Consider the following 22,280-nt stretch of genomic DNA (forward strand, 5'->3'; position numbering starts at 1 on the left):
AGAGAGAGAGAGAGAGAGAGAGAGAGAGAGAGAGAGAGAGAGAGAATGTAACATGATGGATGAACGGGCCAGCACAAAGAGCACTAGCCGGGGAGAGGGTAATAGTGAAGCGGTGACTCAGGTAATTACAGGTGATTATTACAGCTACTACGCCAGGTATATCCAGGTATGAATACGCCCCCGCTACCCCCCCTCCCCCTCACCTGCAACACCCCTACCAGCAGCGACAGCCTCACACTATTGCCTCCCGTGATTGGCCGTCTGTTGGTGGTGTATAATAGATATGAGAGCGATAACTTTAATGCCCTAACGCCGGTAACGAGGTGGGCATTTTACGGTGAATTAGAGCCTGTGTGTGTGTGTGTGTGTGTGTGTGTGTGTGTGTGTGTGTGTGTGTGTGTGTGTGTGTGTGTGTGTGTGTGTGCCACCCTTCCTTCCCCCAGCAGGACAAAAAAAACATCGCTACTCACCTTCACTCCCTTCTTCATCGCCTCCTTCACCGCCTCCCTCTGCGCCGTGGCCGTGAGAGCGTGGGCCTGTGTGAGAGAAAGATATATAGGTAAGGTCAGGGTATGGGAGGGTAGGGGCAGGGGAGGGATGGTTTCTTTTTCCCTACCTTGTAAATATGTTACGAGACGGAAGGGGATGGTTATATTTATCTCCCTAGAAGTAGTAGTAGTAGTAGTAGTAGTAGTAGTAGTAGAAAGTAACAACAGTAGTATTCCAATAGTCAAGAGAGTGAAACCATGTGAATCCAAAAAAAAAAGAAAAAAATAGAAACAAACAAAAGTGTCAAATGCGAAACAAAGCGGTAACTACAAAGCATAAAACAAACAAACAAACAAACAAACAAACAAAACATTTCACGGGTTTGGTGACAGCACAAAAAAAAAGGAAGGCAGGTATTGGGAAGGAAGAGGGATGGAGGAGGGAGGGATATAGATGAGCGAGCGAGGGAGGAGGAGGAGGAGGAGGAGGAGATGAGGGGGGTGAGGGAGAGAGGAAGGGGGATGTAGGCAATTACCAGATCCCCCGCTGTGCCCAGACCACCCCTCCCCCGCCTAATGTCTTCATTCCGGTGGGGGGAGAAGTGGGGGGAGGGAGGGAGTGGGAGGGAGATGGAGGAAGGTGTGGAGAGGAAGGGAAGGTGAGGGTGGAAGAAGAGGAGGAGGTGAAGAGGAGGATATGACGTGCAGTATTTGTGTGTGTGTGTGTGTGTGTGTGTGTGTGTGTGTGTGTGTTGAAAGGAAGAAAGGAGCAAAGGAAGTTAAATAAAGGGGAAGGAGAGAAAACGGAGAGAGGAAAAAGGGAAAAAAAACAGCAAAGAAAGGAAAAGCAAGGAGGAGGAAAGGAAGGGAAATAAAAGGAAAGGAAAGGGACATACATACATTTAGACAAAACAGATGACACGGACGGACCCCCCCCCCTAACCCCCCATACACACCAGAGGAGAGAGAAAGAGAGAGGGAGGGAGAGAGAGCGAGGGACAGGGAGGGAGGATAATGAGTAATACAGCAAGATTTATACACCGTGTCATGGGCTTCGCGCCTCGGCCGGACCACCCGCTGCAGCAATAGTAGCGGCCGGCTGCCACCTCGCTGCCCCTCCGCCTATTATCGGCCGCCGCCATCTCCCACACGCTACCCATCATCCTTTATCACTCCCGCCTTCGATTACCCATTGTTTCCTCGCGGCGCCCTCCCTATCTCTATCTCTCACCCCCTCCCTCTCCCTCTCTCTCTCACTCTCACTTTCTCACCGGCTCGGCTACCCGTTGTTACGCCCTCGAAGATAGGGAGTGAGAGCTGGAATGAGTTATCAAGAGAGGAGAGGGAGAGAGGGGGTTGGGGGGTTGGGGGGTGACTCTCGACGGGCGGCGTTATTAGAGATACGTTCTAGCGCCTCTCCACGACTCCACGCCACGCCAAGTCGTCCTCCGTGTTACCACCAGGACCATCCATCAGCCAGGGACTCACGAGGAACCATTATCCCGTGGAGGAGGAGAAGGAGGAGGAAAAGTAGGGAAGAAAAGGAAAAAAAGAGGAAAGGAAGAAATGGAACGAAGGAAGGGAAGGGAAGGGAAAGTTGGAAAGTTTCGTTTAGTCGGCGCAACATCTGTGGGAAGGGAAGGGAAAGGAAGGGAAGGGAAAGGAAAGGAAATAGGAACAGGAATCGGAGAGGAAAGAAAAGGAAAAGAAAGGTAAAGAAGGGAAAGGCAAGGAATGGAAAGGAGAGAAAAATGAAATGAAAATACAGGGAAGGAAAGAAAAATATAGAAAACATAAGGATACTCAAATGATAGAGAAAAGGAAATAAAATAAAAGGAATTAAAAAAAAGGAAAAAGGAAAGGGCAGAAATAAAAAAAGAGGTAGTTGAGAAATAAAAGTAGATAAATGAAAATAAATGCACCTACAGGAAGCTAAAGAAAAAGAAAAAAACACTCCTCTCTAAAAAGGTCCAGAGAGGTAGAATAGCCTGACCCGCGGCGCGAAGACAAACGATATGATAATTACAGGTAGTGGGCGAGGAAAAGGTGAGAAGGTTTAATGGATTTATTATGGAAAGATAGAAGTTTATGAGGCAGTGGAGGGAAGAGTGATGATCCGAGGAGACATATTAGGAGGCTGTAAGAGAGGTGAGCGAAGAAAAGAGAAGAAACGGAAAGGAGAGAAAAGTGAAATAAAGGAAAGGTAAGAAAAAGAGAAGAATAAACGGAAAAATAGGAAAACGAGAGTAAATAAGTAAAAGGAAATATTAGAGAGGATACGAGAGGTGAACTTGTGACTTGAGGGAACAGTGTGAGAGGAAAGAAGAGAAACGAAAAGGAGAGAAAAGTAAAATAAAGGAAAGGTAAGAAAAAGAGAGGAATAAATGGAAATAAATAAGGAAAACGAGAGGAAATAAGTAAGTGAAAATATTAGAGAGGAAATGAGAGGTGAACTTGTGACTTGAGGGAAGAGAGTGAGATAAAAGAGAAGAATAGAAATGAAAAGGAGAGGAAAGGAAAAAAATAAAGGTAATGAAAAAAAGAGGAGAGAAAAGGAAAGGTAAAGTAAAGGAGAGGAAATATTAGGAAAGGAAAATGGAGAAAGGAAAATGAGGAGGAAAAAGGTAAGGAACGGAGAGGACTGGTTAGGAAAAGGAAGGAAAAGAATAGGAAAAGGATATATTAGAGAGGAATTGTAGGAAAAGAGTGATAGAGAGAAATATAAAAGGAAGGAGAGGAAATGAAAGAATAGGAAAGGTAAAGAAAAAGAAGAAATAAACGGAAAGGAAAGGAAAAAGGAGAAATAAGAGGAAGAGAAAAAAAGAATGAAAAAGAAAAGGAAAAGGAAAAAAAAACAGGAAAAAGAAAGGAGATGAAGAAACGGAGAGACAAGTTAAGGAAAAGAGAGGAAAACAAACAATAGGAAAACCTTATAAAATACTCCAATAAAGTTAGAAATATCGAAAAACCTTATTATTTCACAGAATTTACTCAGAAACAATATTTAACAACCACAAACGGAAAAAAACTGCAACGCTCTATTAAAAAAAGCTCTAAAGGATCTCGGATATTTCAATGATGACTACGATTACCACAACTACTGATGATGATGATGACGACGATGATGAAGGGATTCTTTGCACCACCCACCACCAACGTTTGCCGAAGGAGTGGAAGAGAACGAACGACCGCCAGACAGACACAAGATTAACGAGCAGGCGGTCACGTTGCACTCGTCTTCATGAGCGACGATTCCATGACGTTCGTGGGAGCCCCATTCACACCGCTGAGGCCGGAAGTGACCAGGAGGGAAAGAGGGAAAAAAGAAGTGTGCATGACAGACAGAAATCATGCAGACAGATGGAGGAGACCTTATGCCCTAGGAGGAAGAAGAGGAGAGGAAGGGAAATAAATGGAGGGGAAAGATAAGGAAATGGAAATAAAGAAAAGGAAAGGTAAGGTAAAGTGCAGGAACAGGAAAGGAAGAAAACTAAAATGGAAGGAAAGTAGAGGAACAGAGAGTGAAAAAATGAAAGTTATGGTAAAGTAGGGAAAGGCAAGGTGGGGGAAGAAAAAAGAGGAGGAAAGGTAAAGAAAGAAAAGGTGAAGGAATTAAATGATAGATAAGGAATGAATAGGAAAGAGAAATTAAAAGAAAGTAAGTTAATGGAAATTAAAATAAAGAACACTCCCCCCCCCCCCCCACAAACATACACACAAGGTTATACATGTATTGTTGACATTCAGTATTTCGAAGCAAACTTAACCCGATAGCAGCGACGGGCCAAATTTGTGGCTTTACCGTGTAGCAGCGACGGGCCAAATTTGTGGCTTTACCGTGTAGCAGCGACGGGCCAAATTTGTGGCTTTACCGTGTAGCAGCGACGGGCCAAATTTGTGGCTTTACCGTGTACCAGCGACGGGCCAAATTTGTGGCTTTACCGTGTACCAGCGACGGGCCAAATTTGTGGCTTTACCGTGTACCAGCGACGGGCCAAATTTGTGCCATGATATAAACCCCCAAAAAATAGATGATACATAATCTGATCACAAATGCTTTGATATATATTATGAAATGGTTTGGGTGAGGGGTGATTTTTCCTAATTTTTCTCGCTTGGAGGGACCATTAAGAAACATGGTCCACGCTGGTACCAAATATTCCAGTGTTCTTGACGTGACGAGGCGAAGTCAAGTCTGTCGAAACAAAACTTGGCTATCGAAAACTCTCCCAAATGAAACCTGAAACGCTACATACTTTCTTCACCAGCTGTCCTCTCTCTCTCACACCGCTGTTCTCCTCCGTACAAGTTACAATTACCTCAGAAACTCGTCCGTCTTTATCTTCCACACACGCGTTATGTAATACTAGACCAGGTTTTATTTTCTCATTTGTTATCAGTAATACGATTTACTTATATTGAAAGCGTGTGTTGGCTATTAAGGGATGTTATGTGGTGCGTGTGTGTGTGTGTGTGTATGTGTGTGTGTGTGTGTGTGTTGCAGTGACCTTCGCCGTGATGCAAGAGTTCAATTTGGCTTCTTTATGCCACGCCTCCACGCGGCGCCTTTCATCTTACTGACGTTTTTTCCGATCTTGAGACGCCCACAGCAGCTCGCATTTCGTGTGTGTGTGTGTGTGTGTGTGTGTGTGTGTGTGTGTGTGTGTGTGTGTGTGTGTGTGTGTGTGTGTGTTGGACCAGTCTGTATATCACATTTCTCTCTCTCCTCCTCGCATAACCCTCCACCTGTCTCCATATACCTTCTCTATATCGCCTTTCTCCATCTACCCCCTTCCTCTCCTCCCTCCCTTCCTCAGTCCCTCCTTCCAGCCCCTCACTCTTCCTTACACACAATAACAACTTATCACCAACAACTACATTCACGATCTCTCGGCGTCGGCCACGGATTAGATCTCTCCATCACCGTGATAGATCGGCGGAGACGCGCTTAGCCAATCAAAGGACCCAGTGGTGTGCCCGGGCAGCCAATTCCGGTGATGGATACCCGACTACTAAACAGCCTGGGCCGAGTTACGGAACGCTATATGTGGGCCGATGTAGGCGCGTGATATCGTTACTTACGGCGTGACGCTGCGGCTGATACAAGCACAGGTGAGGGCTGCCTTGATTGTCTCACGCTCACCTGAGCTTCCTCCAGGTGAGTGTGTTGGAGGGTGGAAGTGTATCAGTGAGATTTATTAGTTTGTTATTTATTTTTTACACTTGTTAACCTGAATGCTGGTAACGCTAGGAAGGTAGTAATTGGAACACACACACACACACACACACACACACACACACACACACACACACACACACACAACAACAACACTGATATGGATGTATTATAAAGTGCCAACATGAAAATCAGGTTTGAGCACGAAGCAATGGTATAAAGGGGCTATTACACTGGGCAAATCTTCCGTGGATCTTCAGTCAAACCACGATTTCCGCTAGCGTGGTTCTCATTTGTTTCTTGTTATTGCTGCTGCTGATGATGATGGTGACTAATACCGTAGTCCTTTGGTGAAATCTACCGTAGCTTAGGAAGATCGTGGACACGTCAGAAAACCACGGAAATATGAGAATCAAGCCAGCGGAAATCGTGGTTTGACTGAAGATCCACGGAAGATTTGCCCGGTAATAGCTCCTTAAGTTAGATCAATATCGGTTGGAAGAAGTAAGGCAGGTGCTGATTCACTACAGGTGCTAGGTATATGTAGCAGTCATAGCAGGCAGGTGGATGCTGTAAATCGAGAGCTCCAAAGGAAGGTCAAGAAGATTCAAGAATGTTAAGAGGATCAAACCAACGGCCTCGTGGCGCAACGGATAACGCGTCTGACTACGGATCAGAAGATTCCAGGTTCGAATCCTGGCGAGGTCGATAACCTTTTTTTTGTGTTTGATGAGTGGAACACACTGAGCAGATAGGTAGTTAAGGCAAAGACAATTGAAAGCTTTAAGTGGAAGTCAGATTTATTTATGAAAGTGAGGGGAATAAGATGAATAACCCATCCCAAGAGCTGCCATGTGTAGGCGTCTGGTTTCCTGTAGTCTTGTATTAGCCGAATGGCCTCTTAGACACCTAATTGCTTAATGCATACCTAAATAGACTTTATATTCAGATACGTGAGTTTTGAGTATGAAAAAACTGCGAGATCAGAAAATCACAACGCAAAGAGCCAGGAGTATAATATATAAATAATAGACGATAAAAATGAGCACGCACGGCATTGCTGGAAAATAACAACAAAAACAACAACAACAAAAATCGATAATGGAGCGAAAAACACGGTCTGCAGAGGCTGTGAACATTCTCCTGCAGGCGGGGCAGGGGAGGGGCGGGGCTGCGGCGGGGACCTCAACGCTGGGGTGGAAAGGGATCACGCGGCCACGGCTCAGGCTGGCGGGCGGGCGGCGGGGCGGGGGAGTTGACAAGGATACACAAGGATACAGGGAGGCTTCAAGAGGCCAGCCAGCTCTTACATGGCAGCTACAGAGGCCTACACACGGCAGCTGAGGACCTATTCACCTTATGTCATCCTCATCCATAACTCTGTCTAGCCTCCATTTGAATCTTTAACCCGATAGCAGCGACGGGCCAAATTTGTGGCTTTACCGTGTACCAGCGATGGGCCAAATTTCTGCCATGATATAAACCTCCCAATATAGATGATGCATAAACTGATCACAAATGCGTTGATATATATTATGAAATGGTTTGCGTGAGTGATGATTCTTTCTCATTATTTTGCTGAGAGGGGCTTTTACCTAACCTAACCTAACCTAACCTAACCTAACCTAACCTAACCTAACCTAACCTAACCTAAGAAACATGACCCCCGCAGCTACCGGGTTAAGTCGTATTTACACTTCATTACACAACAATTGATGGTCTGTCTCCTCACCAGTGGTTTTAAGGCTTTACATACAAGGCTTTAATCTTCACCTTGTTTTATTGCACACCTGAAGTACTTATTACTGTCTCACACACTCTTATTAACCAGCAAACTAATTATGACCTTCGTTTCCGTGCTCTATTTAAGGTATTATGTTTAACTGGTGTCAAGACTGCTTTTATCTCACAGCCACAACCTAAACATCACCATAAAGAAAGGAAATTTATAACTACAACCATCACCAACATTACCCACTACAACATTAGTGGATAAAAGCAATAACAACAATAACGGCAGAAGTAGGTGCAACAACAACTAAAACTACAATTATTTCTACAGCAATAACAAAAACGAAAACGAAAAACAATATCAACATAGAAAGACCAATTACTATTACTACTACTACTACTACTACTACTACTACTACCACCACCACAACTACAGCAACAGCTATTACTACTACATATTCAACAGCAACAAAACAATCACACCACCACTGCCACCACTCCCCCAACACACACATTCACACGTCCCACAAACCCTGGAACAAACAGTGCGGTCTACCTCATCCCCGGCAGCCAATAACTCAGGAACTGCTGTCACCACCCGTCCCCCGAGGAGGCTCAATGAACGCTGCCAGGGTAGGGGACGAAGTGCTTGCTTACTGCAGGTTGTATATGTGCACGTTGATATGATGATTTTATTGTTACTTTACTATAGCATGTGAGAGATGGTTGCTTGGGTGACTCTTATAAGGAGATCGCTAAACATAGATGATTGTTAAAGAAGAGAGAGGTGATTTTTGAAAGAAGAGATGATTGTAAAAATAAAGAATGATATCGTTGTTGAAGAAGGTGATTGGATTTGAGTAAGTAAAAGGTAATTGTTGTCAAAGAGAGAAGATATTGTAAGAAAACGAGTAGTAATTGTTAAAAAGAAAGGTAAATGCTATATAAAAAAAGTGATTGTTGAGAGAGAGAGAGAGAGAGAGAGAGAGAGAGAGAGAGAGAGAGAGAGAGAGAGAGAGAGAGAGAGAGAGAGAGAGAGAGAGAGAGAGAGAGAGAGAGAGAGAGAGAGAGAGAGAGAGAGAGAGAGAGAGAGAGAGAGAGAGAGAGAGAGAGAGAGAGAGAGAGAGAGAGAGAGAGAGAGAGAGAAAACACGAAAGAAAAACACGAGTGAAAACACGAGAGAGAACACGAGAAAGAAAACACGAGACAGAGAACGAGAGAGAAAGAACGAAAGAGAAACGAGGGAGAGAACGAGAGAGAAGACAGAACGTAAGAGAGATAAAGACAGGTTTGGAGGGAAAAAAATGTACTCCCCACGGATGAACTGCTCGAAAAACACACTCGGCGCCACAATGCCAGAAACAGATAGGCCCGGACACACAAAGCGGAGGGAGGCAAAGAAGGACACGGGGAAGGAGGGAAGGAAAGCGAAGGGCCGGGAAAGGGAGAATGAGTGAGCGAGGGGTTTCAGGTGTCACTATAGGTGGGTCGTGGGACGCTCTCACCTGCCCCTCGTGAGCCACATAAACGTTTTGGGAACAGGTGAGTGATGCAATATATTATGACTGATGCTGAAGAGGAGAGATAATGTGTCTTTTTTTATTTTCATGTTTGTTTGTTTATTGATTTATTGTTTTTTTTGTGTGTGAAAACGAAAAATGTAGAAAATCATTGACTTTTGAAATGTAAATAGAAAGGAAAAAGAATGATGATACAACCACTTAAGTTGCATGACCTAAGTAGTGAACATAACAGCTAAACTAACTCTCTCTCTCTCTCTCTCTCTCTCTCTCTCTCTCTCTCTCTCTCTCTCTCTCTCTCTCTCTCTCTCTCTCTCTCACACACACACACACACACACACACAACCTCCCCCCCACACACATACACAAACACACACACATATACGCACCTCCAATCCACACATACACGCACTCCCCCCCCTCCCTCTCCCCTCCCCACAAACACACATTCAATAATTCACACACCGACAACCACCCTCTTAAACAGCTGTCGCGGCTTCTTGGGTTACCAGGACGAGGGTTGGGTGCGGGTAACAGGGGCACAAGGGCGGGGCAACGGGGCAGCGGGTTTCGGGGTGAGGCGTGGGACCCTCGCCCTTACCTGCCCGCCCCGCCGCCCCGAGTGTTGTGACATGGGAGTCGTAATTATTATTTCCGTGACGCAAGTTCTACCTGACATATGTGTGTGTGTGTGTGTGTGTGTGTGTGTGTGTGTGTGTGTGTGTGTGTGTGTGTTTATACAAATAAGGGCAACAAATCATAGGAGGGACTGACAATAGCACACTTCTGCCCTCTTTTTAGCATTCCTTTTAGTTCAATTTTGAGTGGCAGTCCAACTCTTGTTCTCTTTATTGCATTGTAATGACTCATAAACACGTATACATGTTTATAGTTATATTTTCTTCAGCCATCACGAAAAAAACAAAAACAAAACAAAAATTGCTCTTATGAACATTTAAAGCCATGAAACTGGATGTATTTGGACACAGCAGAGGTGGAAAAAATAATAATTAAATGAAACTTCGTAAACGAGAAAAAAGGGATTTATACAATTTTGGCCTCGGTGAAAGAACCACGCGGAGGTAGATTAAGCACACGCATGAGCCGGGCGGGAAGGCGTGCGTAAGATGAGCACACAGGTGAGCATAACAGGGTGTAAAGGTGAGCAATTAGCGGGCGGGAGGCGGCGCGGCAGGGGAGAGGGAGCGGCCCCTCGTAAGTCAGTTCGCTAATAACACTGGCCGAGGGAGGTCTGTCGGGGCTGCCGCCGATGACTTACCGACTCTTTTTCTTTCTCCTCCTTCTCCTATCTCGCTTGATTCACACCGACTCTGATTTTTAAGTCGCCGACCGCAGGAGGACCAACAATGCACGACTCCTTCAGCGTACAAACTGTTACAACAAAGGCACAGCAACTTCCTATGAGGGATTCTATGTATTCTATGTATGTTCCTATGTATGTATTCTATGTATGTATCAGCTCCTCCTCGAGTTGTGTATTTGGAAAACTCGCATTCTTCTTCTCTTTCTCCCATTCCTTTCTCACGCCGATTCTGGTTTGTTCCTCGCCGACTAAAAGACAAGCAGCCGATCAGAGAACTTTCACGTATACTCACCCTTAAAATCGACTCACCCTTGCTTGGGATAGTAACTTCATATAGAGCATCAGATGAAATTTTTTTTGGCGCCACTATAAAAATTGCCTGCGCCACGACCTGCTCGGGCCGACCACCAGGCGATACAGGCGAACACGTTAAAAAAATATATACTCTGATTGTATCTCTGGTTTGGGGAAGCTCACATATTTCACACAGAATCCAAGTGACCTGTTCTTTATGTTTCAGGCAAAGCAACTGAAACTGGGTGTGATCGCAATACTCATCCTTCAATCTCTTACACTGTCGGAGCGCACCTTGCACCACATAGTGAATTAGCAAGTGGTGATGTGATGATAACAATATGCGAGAACAGTTATGCAAAATCAAAATGGTAAGTCTCAGTTGGTAAAGAAACAAAGGCCCCCGCGTGAAAAAGGGACTGAAACTGCATGGGAAGACGAAGATAAAGAAGCCTGTGGCGGTCTTTCGTGTCCAGAACAGTCTCATTTGGTATAGAAACATCGACCCCGCATAAAAGAGAGACTGAAGCTGCATGATAAGATAAAGTTAAAGAAGTGTTAGGCGGTCTCTCGGCTCCTGAAGAGTCTCATTTGGTATAGAAACATCGACCCCGCATAAAAGGGAGCCTGGAGCTGCATGATAAGATAAAGATAGTGTGTGGCGGTCTTTCGTGTCCAGAAGAGTCTCATTTGGTATAGAAACATCGACCCCGCATAAAGGAGAGACTGAAGCTGCATGGGAAGACAAGGTTAAAGAAGTGTTAGGCGGTCTCTCGGCTCCTGAAGAGTCTCATTTGGTATAGAAACATCGACCCCGCATAAAAGAGAGACTGAAGCTGCATGATAAGATAAAGTTAAAGAAGTGTTAGGCGGTCTTTCATCTCCAGAAGAGTCTCATTTGGTATAGAAACATCGACCCCGCATAAAAGTGAGACTGAAGCTGCTGGTAAGACAAAGATCAAGAAGTGTTAGGCGGTCTCTCGGCTCCTGAAGAGTCTCATTTGGTATAGAAACATCGACCCCGCATAAAAGAGAGACTGAAGCTGCATGGGAAGACAGAGATCAAGAAGTGTTAGGCGGTCTCTCGGCTCCTGAAGAGTCTCATTTGGTATAGAAACATCGACCCCGCATAAAAGAGAGACTGAAGCTGCATAGGAAGACAGAGATCAAGAAGTGTTAGGTGGTCTCTCGGCTCCTGAAGAGTCTCATTTGGTATAGAAACATCGACCCCGCATAAAAGAGAGACTGAAGCTGCATAGGAAGACAGAGATCAAGAAGTGTTAGGCGGTCTCTCGGCTCCTGAACCCTCGCCGCCGCCACCACACATCCCACCAACTTAAATATCAAACTTTAAGAACAGATCATCATTTTCTGCCTCATTATTCTATTTGATTATGAAGGGTGGTAATGAGAGGAGCGCCGAGCAGGGGAGCGAGCGGCCGCTACTCTTGTCTGCGAGGCCCAGCATCCCGCACTCCCAGGATGATATGATGCTCGGCTCACTGTGAATAAATAATGATAATAATAATCAGCCACAAAGTCAGTGAATCACGCGAAATCCACCTGGTGATTAGACGCGGCCCTTCACAAAGCCCCACAAAAGCAGGTGATGAAAACTAATTAATGGAACAAGCAGAACATCAGGTCGGGCGATAGCGGCGCGATAATCTCCCTTGCAAAACATTACGGCAAGGTTCGATTCTTCCTCTGATGGTGCTGATCCTCCTGCATGTCTTCCCTTCGTATATAAAGGACCAGCAGATCACGCGATATCAGCTCAATGATCTCCCTTGCAAAACACTACGGCAAGGCTTGATTCCTCGTGTGATGGTCTTGATCCTCCTCCTGCATGTCTTCTCTTCGTATATAAAGGACCAGCAGAGCATCAGTTCGAGCAGCAGATCACGCGATATCAGCTCAATGATCTCCCTTGCAAAACACTACGGCAAGGTTCGATTCTTCCTCTGATGGTGCTGATCCTCCTGCATGTCTTCTCTTCGTATATAAAGGACCAGAAGAGCATCAGTTGGAGCAGCAGATCACGCGATATCAGCTCAATGATCTCCCTTGCAAAACACTACGGCAAGGTTTGATTCCTCGTGTGATGGTCTTGATCCTCCTCCTGCATGTCTTCTCTTCGTATATAAAGGACCAGCAGAGCATCAGTTGGAGCAGCAGATCACGCGATATCAGCTCAATGATCTCCCTTGCAAAACACTACGGCAAGGTTTGATTCCTCGTGTGATGGGTCTTGATCCTCCTCCCACACGTCTTCCCTTCGTATCTAAAGAGTTACAAAGCCATGGAAATCCTACCACGAGTCTCATCAAGGAAACGGAGACAGTCGGACAGGCTAAAATAACTTATAATTCACGTTTCACTGTATTTCTGAACAAGGTCTGAAGCCGCAAAATGAAGTGGCGGTAAGTAGCACGAGTATTAGAAGGAGTCACACGAACGAAAGCGGCTTGGCAGGTGCTCAGGTGGACGCAAAGAACGAAGGGTCATACTCTTAAACATTTCCCCGACCCAGCACACACACACATTTGACCTGGCTCTCGTAGGAGTTGTGTGCATTTCCATGGGTAGGTGTATGACCCTGGTGGTAGTCTGACTCTTCCTCTGTGGCTTGAAAATGAATAAACACTGCAGAGAACCCGATTGATCTCATTTTCGGCCTTTAGGAACAGTGGATGAGAGAGGTGGAGGAGTTTGAGAATACCGAACCAAGTATACCGACGGCCGACGAGGTTTTCTTCAGCCTTGAGCGCAGGCGTCGTGTTACCGGACAAAAAACTCGCTGATAGAAGTCCAAGAACCCGCCGCGGCAATTAAGAAAGAGCAGAAAAAGCAAGCAGTAGCGGACCGGCCTCCAGCTCGACATAAACAAGCCCCAAGTGTCCCGCCTGAGCAACAAGCGTCAGTTTCTCGCTCTTATGACATCATATTTCAGCTGACCAATCAGGCCCCCCGCTGGAGTGGCGCACCCTCCCCCCCCTTCCCCGGGTGTCCGCCAGCCCTCCTAATACTGTTCTTACTCTCCACACCGCCTCTTCTTGTTGTCTTTTTATGCTTCTGGTTTGCTGCTGCTCCTCCTCCTCCTCCTCTTCCTCTTCTGGTTTTTTTTATTTTTTGTAATTTTTAGATGCAACTGTACACACACACACACACACACACACACACACACACACACACACACACACACACACACACACACACACACACACACACACACACACACACACACACACATCCATATATCCACATCACAAGCACAACCTATATAGACAACCACAGAATTGAAGTGACCTCTTCCTTCTTTTTCAGGTAAAGCAGGTAAAATTGGGTCTGGTTACGGTGCTCATTCTTGAACCTCGTGTATTGTGGGAGCGCACCTTTGAATTAGCAGGTGATGTGATAATGACTTTTGGCAGGTAAAAAATATAACTCAGGTGAACTGGTGCCGTGAAATAAAAGTGAAATGAGTGTTTTTTTTTAATATTTTGAGAGAGAGAGAGAGAGAGAGAGAGAGAGAGAGAGAGAGAGAGAGAGAGAGAGAGATACCATAACTTCTACATTAACCATCCCCATTTCTTGACCACCACCACCACCATCACCACCACCACCGCCGCCGCCACTCCCTGCGTGACCAAAGGTGGAAACAATAGACAACGACCACTATTCCTCCGACCATTGTCCCTCTTTCTGCCTCCTTCCCCCCCACCCCCCACCTCCCCCTGACGGCCGGAGGGAAGATGGGCCGGTGGCAAAAATGTAAGAATGTGGAACGATACATAATTACGGACACGGATACATAGATTGATGAAAAATAGGTAAAAGACAGATAGAGAGATAGATTGAGAGATAGAGAGATAGAGAGATAGATAGATGGATAAATAAGTAAAAGATAGATAGATAGATAAAGAGAGAGAGAGATAGAGAGATAGATGGATAGATAGATGGAAAAGTAAGTAAAAGATAGATAGATAGATAAAGAGAGAGAGAGATAGAGAGATAGAGAGATAGATTGATGGAAAAATAAGTAAAAGATAGATAGATAGATAGATAGATAGATAGGAAAGTATTTAGAGATAGGGTAGAACAAAAGTGAGGTATACATACATATTTAAGTACCTTTGAAAATACTTAATCGTTTATCCCTGAAACTGTATCCATCTACCTTTGCCTATACTAAACCCATACATGCATACACTCATATCTGCATACATACACACATATACTCAGGGTGAATAAATATAGGGAAAAAAAAGAGAAAAACAAAACAAAATGAGAAATAAGCGTCAAAGGAACAATGGTATGAATTTTCTGAGATACTTGAACAGACATGTCTATACAGTTTGTGAGTGCAGTTAGACGGAGGGAAACTGCTCCTGATAAAATGTTAAACAAGATTAGAAGATACAGAAAAAAAAACAGGCAAGCTCATAAGGATCTTTACGTTGGCAGCTATTTAGAGGTAGATATGCACTGAAGCAGGAAGGTGAACAAAGAAAATAAGAAAAATAAAATAAGAAAAAAAGATAAATGTCTGTCTATACTGAATCACCTTTACTGAGTGGATACCCGAAGGTGAAATATGCCAGAACGATAAGCGCTTGGCATTCACTCGAGGAGGCCCTGTATGTATGTATGTATGTATGTGTGTGTGTGTGTGTGTGTGTGTGTGTGTGTGTGTGTGTGTGTGTGTGTGTGTGTGTAGTAGTAGTGTACGTTTTATAATTACGTCGTAACTTCATTAATAAAAGTCCTGAATTATACACAGCTGATCTATTTTACATGTATTCCCTTATCTTATTCTCTCCTACTAATATATTCATACGTTCAAATATTTATACTGCCCCCCACCTCTCTCTCTCTCTCTCTCTCTCTCTCTCTCTCTCTCTCTCTCTCTCTCTCTCTCTCTCTCTCTCTCTCTCTCTCTCTCTCTCTCTCTTTTCTTTCTTTTCTTCCTTCGTTTTCTTTTTCTCTTTCTTTTCTTTTCTTAAGTTTCTTTCTTTCTTAGTTTCTCTCCTTTCTTTCTTTATCTCCGTTTCTTTCTTTCATTTTCTTCTCTCTCTCTCTCTCTCTCTCTCTCTCTCTCTCTCTCTCTCTCTCTCTCTCTCTCTCTCTCTCTCTCTCTCTCTCTCTCTCTCTGCCTGCCTGTCTCTGTGTATCTTCCTCTCTTTGTGGGTGTGAGAGCAGATTACGGCGCCGCCAGACCATTGTGGGGCAGGCCGGGGGTGGGTGGGAGCGGGGGGGGGGGGGAGATTGGGGGGGCGCTAACGATGGTATCAGCCGCCAAATGAGCAGCCGCGATGAGAGGATCACACCGTCCGACCACACCCTCAGCTCACACACCCAACCTCATCTCCCCCATCACCACTGCAACCACCACCACCAACACCACTGCTTTCACCTATAACCATCACCGCTACGCCCTCCACTATACCATTACCAGCACCGCCACCGACATTAACACCACAGTCAACACCGTAACCACCGCTACTCCAAGCCACCCTAGACTAAAGTGTATGAAGTAATGCATCAGGGAAAAAAATATACAGTAACAGAGAGAATGAAAGAGAAATGTAGTCATGATTGAAAGTGAAAACAAGAATAGAAGCGAAAGACATGAGTGCTTGGTTATTAGGAGGTGACGTGGATGGGCCTCTGATGAAGTATTTTGTGTGTCATTCACTGCTTATACTGCAACATTAAATTAGTGGGATAGTGTTACGAAGAAGACCCATCCTTAGGCAGATGACGAAAGGAGAAAAAAACCGTGATATATTTAATGCTTTCCATATATTAACGGTGGACGAGTCTACGACATTAACGCACTTATTTAGTTTTGTAGTTCCACAGCTCACCGCCCAGCCACGGCCGGTGTCCCTGGAGGCGGCGGGGCAGGGGTCACGGCGCCGGGATGGGGAACATTAATGGACACTTTCACAGCGGGAATAATAGCAGTGTCCTGAATCAAATGTCACCAGCTGAAATGTATGCCAATGAGGCCTCGACCCCTCCGCCCTGTGTCCTCCCGCTCTCCCGCCCATTCTCCCGTCGCCTCTTATCGCGGCCCCGCATCTGATGAAAGGCGGCTCAGCGCGGGGCGGCGGCGCGGCGTGAATGCGGCCGCAGCTCCATCGGCGGCGGGTATCACCGCATCTGTAATCCAAAAATTACAGGGTGACGCAGAGGCCGGGACATGAGGCCGCGGCGCCCCTGTAACGGACGCCGGCGTGGGGCGGGAGGGAGGCAGAGCTCTTGTTATTCGACAAAAAAAGCGAAAATGTGTGTTATATTAAACATCTTTAAGCGTATTTGTATTTTTGTTTTGTTATATTATTATCATGCACTGAGATATATGCATCAATGTGTGTGTGTGTGTGTGTGTGTGTGTGTGTGTGTGTGTGTGTGTGTGTGTGTGTGTGTGTGTGTGTGTGTGTGTGTGTGTGTGTGTGTGTGTGTGTTAAACATCTAATGGTTTGCCTCAAAATAAGTCGAGGCCGCGGAGAGGAACAAGCAGGAAGCAGGAAGCACAGGAAGCGTTTCTCGCGGCGAGGACCACAAATCCGATTGGGAACTGATACTTAAGTGCTGTGTTCAGTGAGCGACTCAGGGCGCGAGGAAATGTTGACACCGAGTACTTAGAGCATTTATATGTACCCGCAAATTGACAATACGAGTGAGTGTGAGCCTCTTTTTCCTTGCCAACCAACCTGCCTGCATGTCTGCCTAACTATTTATGTGTGTAGAAGTGCAGAGAAGCGGAGTATGATGCCTTGCTACAGGAATGAATATAAGTAAAGATGTTTGGGCTGCTCGAGAAAGTGACATATACCCCAAGAGTCCTCCGTGTGGTGTCGAAGCTGTCAGGACACGAGGAACGAGGATGAAGTGAGAGAAGAGGTTATGACATTAGAAAGAGACGTCTAATAATGAAGTGGCTGTTTGGAGGTGAGGAAATTGATAAAATAAAATAAGTGAAAAGAAAAACAAAGGAACATGGTAAAAAGTCACACCGATTGAAGACACCAAGGCCACGCGCCATGACAGAGGATCGACCTTCAGTGTCAAAGAGCGCCTCAGATGACACACGCGAGCGAGGGTTCTGCCATGGCCTCGCTGCGTCACGGCTAGCGATGGATAGGTGAGTCAGGCACAACACTTAAGTCCTAGGCAGGTGAGGTGACAGGCATAAGAGTCAAGCTCCACAGAGGCGAAACCGTTGCATAATAGTCAAGTTCTACAAAGGCGAGGGGACAACCAGGTATACAGCAGTCAAGCATAACAGTCAAGTTCTACAACGGTGAGGGGACAACCAGGTATACAACAGTCAAGCATAACAGTCAAGTTCTACAAAGGCGAGGGGACAACCAGGTATACAGCAGTCAAGCATAACAGTCAAGTTCTACAACGGTGAGGGGACAACCAGGTATACAACAGTCAAGCATAACAGTCAAGTTCTACAAAGGCGAGGGGACAACCAGGTATACAACAGTCAAGCATAACAGTCAAGTTCTACAAAGGCGAGGGGACAACCAGGTATACAACAGTCAAGCATAACAGTCAAGTTCTACAAAGGCGAGGGGACAACCAGGTATACAGCAGTCAAGCCGTAGACATGCAATTGAAGCGACAGTCAGGCATAACATTCAAGACCCGGACAGCCGAAGAAACAGTCAGGCATCACAGGTAAGTTCAACAAAGGTAAGGCAAGAGTCAGATACAACAGTCAGGTCTTTTACAGGTGAGGCGACAGTCAGGCATAGGAGTCAAGGCCCGGACAGCCGAAGAAACAGTCAGGCATCACAGGTAAGTTCTTCAAAGGTAAGGTAACAGCCAAATACAACAGTCAGGTCTTTTACAGGTGAGGTGTAAGTCAGGCGGAGGAGTCAAGTTATAGGCAGGTGAGGAGTCAGTTAGGTACAACAGTCACGAATATCAGGTTACACAGGTGGGACGGATGTAGATACACTTGTTTGTCACCGCCACGCTTAGTCACAGGACGCACGCCACGCCACGCCACGCCACGCCACGCCACGCCACGCCACATCCCAACGGCAAGCCACTTCATTGCATTGACCCCCCAGAAATTCACTCCCGAAATTGACCTCTCTTTCGGCCACCTCTTTTGATTCTTTTTTGTAGGAGTAGCGAGTAGCGGGCTTTTTTTTTATTATTGTTTCCTTTTTTTGTCCCCTTGAGCTGTCTCCTTTGTTGTAAAGAGAAAAAAAATGCGTGGCCAGGCTATGTCATGCGCCTCTACGTAAAAAATGGGTGACCCTCAAATGATGTTTTTAGTTTATATCTTGCATGTAAACATTTAATAGACATACTTAACACTCAATAATAAACTGTTTTGCTACTATCATGACACAAACAAATCTATCTTTCTTTGTATCCCAATTATATTATCTTTTATAGGACTTTTTTTTTTGCCCGCTTCGTTTGCTGTAAAAAAAATCTACCTGGTTTCTTAACTATCTATCTGTCTATCTATCTATCAGGCTACCTGTCTGTCTGTCTCTCTATCTATACATTTATTCATTTATCCACCTATCTATATATCACAGGAGTCATCAATGAGTGGCCAACCTAACGTCCCCCACTCGGAACCAAGTCTCGAGTTGGCCAAAAATTAGCAGCGGGAGGCGGAGGCGGACACGAGGCTGAGGGGCGCGAGGCCGTCCGGAGCGCCAATTAGGAACTGTGCCCGGCGAGGTGACGGGGCGGGGCGGCGGGAGGAAGCGGCGGGCAAATTGTTGGCTTTTGTCTGACTTCCTTGAGGTCACGTGATGAGGGGACACAAGCGAGGGGTCGGGACACCAAGCAGAGGCCCACCAACATGTTAATACTGCCTGGAGTGTGTGTGTATGTGTGTGTGTGTGTGTGTGTGTGAGAGTGTGTGTGTTTTAGTGTGTAGATGCGTGAACGTCAGCTCTGATACAACGCCAAAATTTATGGTCGGTATCGTAAGACATACTCACTTCTCACATCAGTATTTCTAAAGGTCAAAGAGGGGATCGATTGAGTTCTAATGAGTGTTTCTTTAAGTTCACGGTAAAGAAGAAGGGTCACTCTACCACCAGGGTCATAAAAGTACTCCTGGAAATGCCCAAAACTCCTACGAAAGCCTTGGGAAATATGTGTACTTAGGCGGTGAAATGTTAAGTAATACGGCCCTCTGAGTACTCCTTTCCCTCCTCCTCCTCCTCCTCCTCCTCCTCCTCCTCCTCCTCCTCCTCCTCACAAGACATCCTTCCCCATGTTCTATTTTCCTCTCGTTACGTCTTTCCTCCCTTCCATTAGACTCCTTTTTATCTCCGCGATTCGATCCTGTAATGGTGTTTTTTTTTTGTTTAATTTTATTTCATCCTCTTTTTTTGTTCAGGAGGTTTCTCGTGGTTTTCCTTTTTTCGTTTTGAGGATTGTTTTTACGCTGATGCCGTTCTTACCTAACAGTATCGTATTCCTTATCCACGCACTGAAACTTTTCCGAATCCTCTTTCTATATATTCTAGTCCTCCTCATTTTCTCCCTCTTCCAAATCTATCTTTTCATTGTCTGATTTTCTTTGCCTCCTTTTCCACAAGCTCTTAAACCACCTTCTCAACCTGCTCCTTTTCTTCCATTTCCAAACCTAACCTTTCCTCTTCTTTATCTCCTTCTTCTACTTCCTCCTTCAAATACTTCAACCTTTCCACCTTTCTCCTCTTGCTCCTCATTTTCCTGCCTCCTCCAAACCTTACTTTTCCAAGCCTTTTCCTTTTCTTATCCCCCTTTACTCTTCTTTCCCGGGATCCTTCAAACATTTCAACCTTTCCCTTCCTCCTTCACTTCCTCCTCATTTCCTTCCTTTGACACATTCTACTTTTCTACGTCCCTTTCACCTACCATTTTCATTCTTCAACCTCTCCACATTCTCCTCCACCTTCCACCTTATTTTCTTCCTCCTTCAAACCCTATTCCTACTTTTCCACGCCTTTCGTTTTCTCTCTTCTTCCTTCTCGGCCTCAACACCATCACCACGGCCTCGTCCCTGCCCACACCGTCGCCTCTGTTTCGCCAAGGTGGGACCATTTCTCCGGCTGTCCGTGGCACCTGGCAGGACGGGGCCAATTGCCGTCCGCGTGATTATGTGACTAATTATCGGGACGCCCTCGTGAATGGGTGCCGGGGCGGTAATGGCGGCCCGGGAAGTGACAGGTCCCTTGGAGGCTGTGTGAGGGAGGGCGACGGGAAAAGACGTATTGAGGAAAGTCTCGGATTTTTGTGTGTGCTGATTTCGGTGTGGGGGTGGGGTGGGGGGAGGGAGAGAAGGGGAGGGATGTTTGTGAGGTGTGTGTGTGTGTGTGTGTGTGTGTGTGTGTGTGTGTGTGTGTGTGTGTGTGTGTGTGTGTGTGTGTGTGTCAGAAACAGAGGGAAAAACACAGACAGACAGACAGACGGAGACAAACAAACAGACAAACAAACCACGCTTATATAACCATTCATGCAGGAAAATACCCTACAAGAACAAACACACAAACACGCAAACACACACGAGAGGATAGTACGCATAACCAAACACAGCATCACAGCACTGAGAGGAGATAAAGAAGGATGCTGAGCTGAACGAGACACGGGAGATTAGCAGTGCCAGGCCGCGCGTAGCCTTGCACCAGAAGCAGATTACTCCAGGTTTTCTTGACGGCGTAGAAGGGAAGGAGGGAGGGAGAGGAGGAGGCAAAGAAGGGCAGTCACGAGAACAGAAGAAGCTCCACATTCCTCCCTTAAAAGAAAGACCTCTACACAGACGCGCCAAGAATAGCGCTTTTCAATGGCGTCGATCATGTAGCAAATTTGTTCTCATAGACACAATGTTAAGATGTACCTGGGCCTGCCTTCCCCGCCCCCCCGCCGCCCTCACACCCACGGGCCGCCCTCCCTCGCTGACACATGGGAGGGTCGACGTTACGGACCGGCCTCTTGTCCCACGTTTTTCCTCCCCCCGGGGCCTCGGTTCGTGGGTTCTGGAGCATTTAATTTGTTATGGTAAGGCTTTGTGTGCCTCGAAAAACAAGAATCTCAAACATTCTCGTACCATATTGCGGCTGTTTGAGGGCTGTAGGGGCGGAGGGAGGGAGACAGGGAGGGAGGGAAGATGAGAGCTGGGAGAGAAGGGGAGGAACACGGCGTCAGCATGCTAGATGTAGGGGAATGAGGGGAACAACATGTGCTGACGGGGTCTTGTCTTCCTGAACAATATGTACAAATAATGTTCACGGGGAGGCGGACGATGGGAGTTTGAGGCAACATAGAAACCCATTAATTTGTTCACACGCACAGAAGTTGGGGAAGCGAAGCAAGCGGAGCACACAGCAGGGTTAGGAGACAGGTTGTGAAGGGGAACAGATGTCGCAGGCAGGGGCGGGACGTGTATGTGTTGTATGGTGGCGGTGCAGGAGACGTGAGGCGGAAGGATGGAGGGCAGGGCGTGAGGGGCGGCGGCAGGAGATGCATAGGGTGAGTGTAGGGTGTCAGGGCGGCCGACGGGAAGATTTTCATGGGTGGAAAGTTGATTCAAGGAAGGGGGAGGTGATGGAGGGAGGGTGAACAGTAATTTCTCTACATTCCTTTGTTAATGACTTATTCGCTCTCTGCTCCTCTCCTCGCCTCTGTGAGAAAACCTAAGAAAACAAGGTACCCTATCCTTATAAAATTGATCTGCATTACAACGTTACTATTTTAACAGCCACAAC

General features: G+C 46.0%; 1 long non-coding RNA gene and 1 other non-coding gene across 2 annotated transcripts in view; one reads left to right on the forward strand and one right to left on the reverse strand.

Moving 5' to 3' along the window:
• Nucleotides 1-470: 470 nt before the first annotated feature.
• The window catches only part of LOC127003812 (uncharacterized), a 270,989-nt gene continuing 249,179 nt past the window's right edge, over nucleotides 471-22,280 (reverse strand). Inside the window, exon 7 of the long non-coding RNA XR_007757412.1 lies at nucleotides 471-536. This is a non-coding gene — a long non-coding RNA (uncharacterized LOC127003812). The remainder of the gene's footprint in view (nucleotides 537-22,280) is intronic.
• Trnar-acg (transfer RNA arginine (anticodon ACG)) lies at nucleotides 6,300-6,372 on the forward strand. Its single transcript has one exon. It is a non-coding gene; the product is annotated as a tRNA-Arg (tRNA).

This window comes from Eriocheir sinensis, chromosome 26 (assembly GCF_024679095.1).
Source record: "Eriocheir sinensis breed Jianghai 21 chromosome 26, ASM2467909v1, whole genome shotgun sequence".
NCBI lineage: Eukaryota > Metazoa > Arthropoda > Malacostraca > Decapoda > Varunidae > Eriocheir > Eriocheir sinensis.